We start from the raw sequence: 6,000 nt of genomic DNA on the forward strand, positions 1-6,000 counted from the left end.
ATCAATCAGTGTGATACACCACATTAACAAATTGAAGAATAAAAATCATATGATCATCTCAATAGATGCAGAAAAAGCTTTTGATAAAATTCAACATCCATTTATGATAAAAACTCTCTAGAGAGTGGGCATAGAGGGAACATACTTCAACATAATAAAGGTCATATATGGCAAACGCCCAGCTAACATCATACTCAACAGTGAAAAGCTGAAATCATTTCCTCTAAGATCAGGAGCAAGACAAGGATGTCCACTCTCACCACTTTTATTCAACATAGTTTTGGAAGTCCTATCCACAGCAGAGAAGAAAAAGAAATAAAAGGAATCCAAATTGGAAAAGAAGAAGTAAAACTGTCACTGTTTGCAGATGACATGATGCTATACATGGAAAATCATAAAGATGCTACCAGAAAACTACTAGAGCTCATTAATGAATTTGGTAAATTTGCTGGATACAAAATTGATATACAGAAATCGGTTGCATTTCTATACACTAACAACAAAATGTCAGAAAGAGAAATTAAGGAAACAATCCCATTTACCATCACATCAAAAAAGAATAAAATATCTAGGAATAAACCTTCCTAAGGAGGCAAAAGACCTGTACTCTGAAAACTGTAAGACACTAATGAAAAAAATTGAAGATGACACAAACAGATGGAAAGATATACTGTGTTCTTTGATTGGAAGAATCAATATTGTTAAAATGACCATACTCCCCAAGGCAAACTACAGATTCAAAGCAATTCCTATCAAATTACAAATGGCATTTTTCACAGAACTAGAACAAAATTTTTTTAAATTTGTGTGAAAACACAAAAGACCCTGAATAGCCAAAATACTCTTGAGAAAGAAGAATGGAGCTGGAGGAATCACATTCCCTGACTTCAGATTATACTACAAAGCTACAGTCATCGAAAGAGTATGGCACTGACATAAAAACAGATATTTAGCTCAATGGATAGAAAGGATAGAAAGCCCAGAAATAAACCCACACACTTATGGTAAATTAATCTTTGACAAAGGAGGCAAGAATATACAATGGAGAAAAGAGAGTATCTTCAATAAGTGGTGCTGGAAAAACTGGACAGCTACAAGTAAATGAATGAAATTAGAGTTGGCTGAGAGAGGTCTGTGTATCGCTCCATCAAAACAGGCCTGGAGAGGGCTGAGTGTTGTGTTTTATGTTTTGGAAATACTGCTAAATTCAGTGACATCAACAGTTTAAAAGAGATCAAGCAGGATTCAATGTTTTCCACCTTCTGCCTTTTTTTTTTCAGTTTTTGAAATAATGATTATAGTATTTTGTTTAATTAATTAATTTTAAATTGATATAATTGATGTACAATATTATATAATTTTTTCAAGTCTACAACATAATGATTCACATTATTTAAAGTTTATACTCCATTTATAGTTATTATTAAATATTGGCTATATTCCCTGTGCTGTACAGTATAGCCTTGCAGCTTATTTATTTTATACATAGTAGTTTGTACCTCTTAATCCCTTACCCCTATATTGCCCCTCCCTACTTCCCTCTCCCCATTGGTAACCACTAGTTTGTTCTCTATATCTGTGAACTTGTTTCTTTTTTGTTGTATTTACTAGTTTGCTTTGTTTTTTAGATTCCACATATAAGTGATATTATGCAGTGTTTGTCTTTCTCTGTCTGAGTTATTTCACTTAGCATAATACCCTCCAAGTCCATCCATGTTGTTGCAAATGGCAAAATTTTATTCATTTTTATAGCTGAGTAGTATTCCATTGGTATGCATGTGTGTGTGTGGTGTGTGTGTGTGTCTGTGTGTGTATATATATATACCACAAGATATGTGTATGTATATATATATATATATATGTATATATATATATACATACAACTTCTTGTTTATCCACTCATCTGTTGATGGACACTTAACTTGCTTCCATATCTTTCCAATTGTAAATAATGCTGCTATAAATTTGTGTGCATGTATCTTTTCAAATTAGTGCCTTTGGGTTTTTTGGAGATATACCCAGGAGTAGAATTGCTGGGTTATATGGTAGTCCTTTTTCTTATTACTACATACTGGTGGATGGCTACTTCCTAGTGGTATTAAATATTTTAGCCCCTTTTGCTTTCCTTCCTGGGGGAAAATTTTGTTTGTTGGTGTGTTTCTATTCAAGTTCATTTTCTGAAGTGTCTTCCCAAGTGGAGCCAGTTCCAGGGCACCTTAAGTCAAGCAACCATGAATTATGTATGCATGGTTACCATAAGACTTTGATATTCTTTTCTTTTTAAATAATATATATTTTACTGAGATATAGTCAACATATTGTATTAGTTTCAGGTATACAACATAATGATTTGATATATGTATTTATTGCAAGATGAGCACCACAATAAGTTTGGTTAACACACATCACCGCACATAGTTACAAAAAATGTTTTATGAGGATGAGAACTTTTAAGATCTACTCTCTCAGCAACTGTCAGATACACAATTCACTATTGTTAACTAGAGTCACCATGCTGTACATTACATCCCCAGGACTTATTTCCATTAAACTGGAAGTTTGTACCTTTGGACCATCTTCATCCATTTCACCTACTCTTCTACCCACTGCCATTGGCAACCACCAAACTATTTTCTGTATCTATGAGTTCAGTTTTTGTTTTTTAGATTCCAGATATAAGTGACATCATATAGTATTTGTCTTTCTCTGACTTGTTGACTAAAACAGGCAGTTATTTTACTAACAAAATGGTTTATTCAGGAACAGCAAAGAATCACAATTCAGGAGTTGCAATCTATGGTGAACCACTGGCAAGTCTGGAGAACAAAGGAGAGGAAACTTCTCTTACAGAGGAAAATGGAGAGTTAGAAGGGGCTGTTATAAACAAAGAGCCCATTGAAGGGAACTGGGAGTTTGGTGAAGTGTAGTGGCTTTTTATTGGCTGATTTGTGACAGTTTATCATCGGCTGGGTGGTACCAGGCAAGGAGAAATTCTTCCTTTCTTCTGCTGTGTAGTAAATTAGTAACCTTCTTCCTGTTGGAGATGAAAATGTACCTCTCTTCTTGTTGGGTCTGCAACTGACATTGAATGGTTAAGTGTAACAGCTCCCCCTTCTGACCCCCAACTCCATTTTAAATGAGGTTTCTGTTTATCAATTTTCACAGACTTATTTCACTTAGCATAATTCCCTCAAGGTCCATCTGTGTTGTCCTGATGGCAGGACTTCCTTCTTTTTCGTGGCCATATAATATTCCATTATATATTTATCACATTTTCTTTATCCATTCATCCATCAATGACGCTTATGTTGTTTTCATATTTTTGCTATTGTAAATAATGCTACAGTGAACATGAGGGTGCAGATGTGTTTTCCAGATAGTGATTTTGTTTCTTCTGGATAAATACCCAGAAGGGGATTACTGAATCATATGGTAGTTCTATTTTTAATTCTTTGAGGAACCTCTTTTCACGGCAGCTGCACCAATTTATATTCCCACCAACAGTGCACAACTGTTCCCTTTTCTCTACATTTTCCCAGACACTTGTTGTTTCTAGTCTTTTTGATAATAGCCATTCTAACAGGTATGAGGTGATATTTCATTCTGCTTTTGATTTGCATTTCCCTGATTACTTGTGATGTTGAACACCTTTCCATGTACCTTTCAGCCATTTTGTATGTCTTTTTTTTTTTTTTTTTTTTTTGCGGTACGCGGGCCTCTCACTGCTGTGGCCTCTCCTGCTGCAGAGCACAGGCTCCAGACGCGCAGGCTCAGCGGCCATGGCTCACAGGCCCAGCCGCTCTGCGGCATGTGGGATCTTCCCAGACCGGGGAACGAACCCGTGTCCCCTGCATCGGCAGGCGGACTCTCAACCACTGCGCCACCAGGGAAGCCCTGTTGTCTAGTTTTGGTATCAAGGTAATGATGGCTTCATAAAATAAGTTTGGAAGAACCCACTTATCTTACATTTTTGGAAAAGTTTGAGAAGGATTGATATTCATTCTTCTTTAAACGTTTGGTAGAATTCACTTATGAAGCCATGTGGTCCTGGACTTTTTGTTGGAGAGTTTTCATTATTAATTCAATCTCTTTACTAGGAATTGATCTGTTCAGATATTCTATTTATTCATGATTCCTTCTTTTTAAGTTGTATGTTCATAGGAATTTATCCATATTTGCTAGGTTACAGATTTTTTGGCTTATAATTATTCATAGCAGTCTCCTATGATCCTTTGCTTTTTGCATGATATCACTTGTCCTTCATTTATAATTTTATTTATTTCAGTCCTCTCTTTTTATTGATTAGTCTAGCTAAAGATTTGTCTATTTTGTTTATATTTTTTAAAAACAGCTCTTATTAGTTTCATTGATCTTTTATATTGTGTTTTAGTTTCTATTTCATTTATTTCTAGTCTGCTCTTTATTGCCTTCCTTGTACTAACTTTGGGCTTAGTTTGTTCTCATTTTTCTAGTTCCTTATTAGGTTGTTTATTTGAGATCTTTTTTTTTCTTAATGTAGATTTATTGCTATAAACTTCCCTCTAAGGACTGCCTTTGCTACATTCCATAAGTTTCCGTATGTTGTGTTTCCATTTTCATTTGTCCTGAGGTATTTTTTTAATTCTCTTTTGACTTCTCATTTGACCCATTGGTTGTTCAGTCGTATGTTGTTTAATCTTCACATATTTGTGAGTTTCCCAGTTTTCTTCTTATAACTGATTTGTAATTTCATACCACTGTGGTCAGAAAAGATGCTTGATATGATTTCAAGCTCAATTTTATTAAGACTTTCTGTGGCTCAACCTGTTATCTATCCTGGAGAATGTTCCATGCACGGTTGAGAAGAATGTATATTCTGTTGCTGTTTGATGGAATATTCTATAAATATCTCTTAAGTCCATCTGGTCTAAGGTGTCATTTAAGTCCAATGTTTCCTTATAGATTTTCTGTCTGGGTGGTCTATCCATTGATGAAAGTGGGGTATTGAAGTCCTCTACCATTATTGTATTGCTGCCTATTTCTCCCTTTATGTCTGTTAATATCTGTTTTATATATTTAAGAACTCCTTGATATTCTTAACATTATTTTTAAAATGCCTTTGGATTCCTTAACATGAGTCAAACAATCAGAATATACTTGGTTCACTGGCATGTGTATAAACATGATATGTTTCCTACCCTTAACAATATCACAGGTCTAACCAAAAAGACAATGTGGAACTACAGGAAAATTGAAACTTTTTGAAGGGTCACATAGGATAGGAGATCTGTCTTGGCAAAATGTTTTTGAAGGGTATTGCCACTCATTCCAGAACCAAGTTGAGACTTGTCTTCCCTTGCTCTTGTCTTCTTTACCAGGTAGTGTTCATTAACTTTTTTTTTTTTTTTTTGGTTGCTAATATCTATTGTTTAGCTGCTGAGCTACAAAACCTATCACAGCAGGCATGCCAAAAGGTGAGGGTTTCTTTGGTCTGGCTTTTAGGAAGTTAGTAGAAAAAACTAATGTAGGACATACTGGAGCAAAACAGGAGCAAAGAGCACTGAAGCCAGGCAGAGGCCACTTATACCTAGTCCCCATATGTAAGATTGCCACCCAGAACTATAGAGAGCAGTGGTGCGCTCTTCTTGAGAAATCCTGAAATAATGCCAGAACTGAGTTTTGTAGTGATTTCCTTCAGTCCCTCCAATTTTAACCCAAATGGACAGGTTGAAACTGTTTCCTGAGGCTGTATCAGAACAGCTTTCCTCATGTCACAGAAATTTCCAGAAGTTTGAGATTTAGAACCTGTGGTGGGGCAGTGGTATCAGAGCCCGCTGCAGGAGCACAGGGGAGAGGCTGGCATCCCATCAGCAACCACCTTCATCCTTGATGACACACCGCACACCTTGTTTAGTTGTTGAACAGGTTTCTCTAAGTCAGCGGGAAACTCCACACACTATTAGATTATGCAGTGATCCAATCAGTCTCTGCAGAGAGCTGACGATATGGCCACCACTTTGC

This window comes from Tursiops truncatus, chromosome 2 (genome assembly GCF_011762595.2).
Source record: "Tursiops truncatus isolate mTurTru1 chromosome 2, mTurTru1.mat.Y, whole genome shotgun sequence".
NCBI classification, from domain to species: Eukaryota; Metazoa; Chordata; class Mammalia; order Artiodactyla; family Delphinidae; genus Tursiops; species Tursiops truncatus.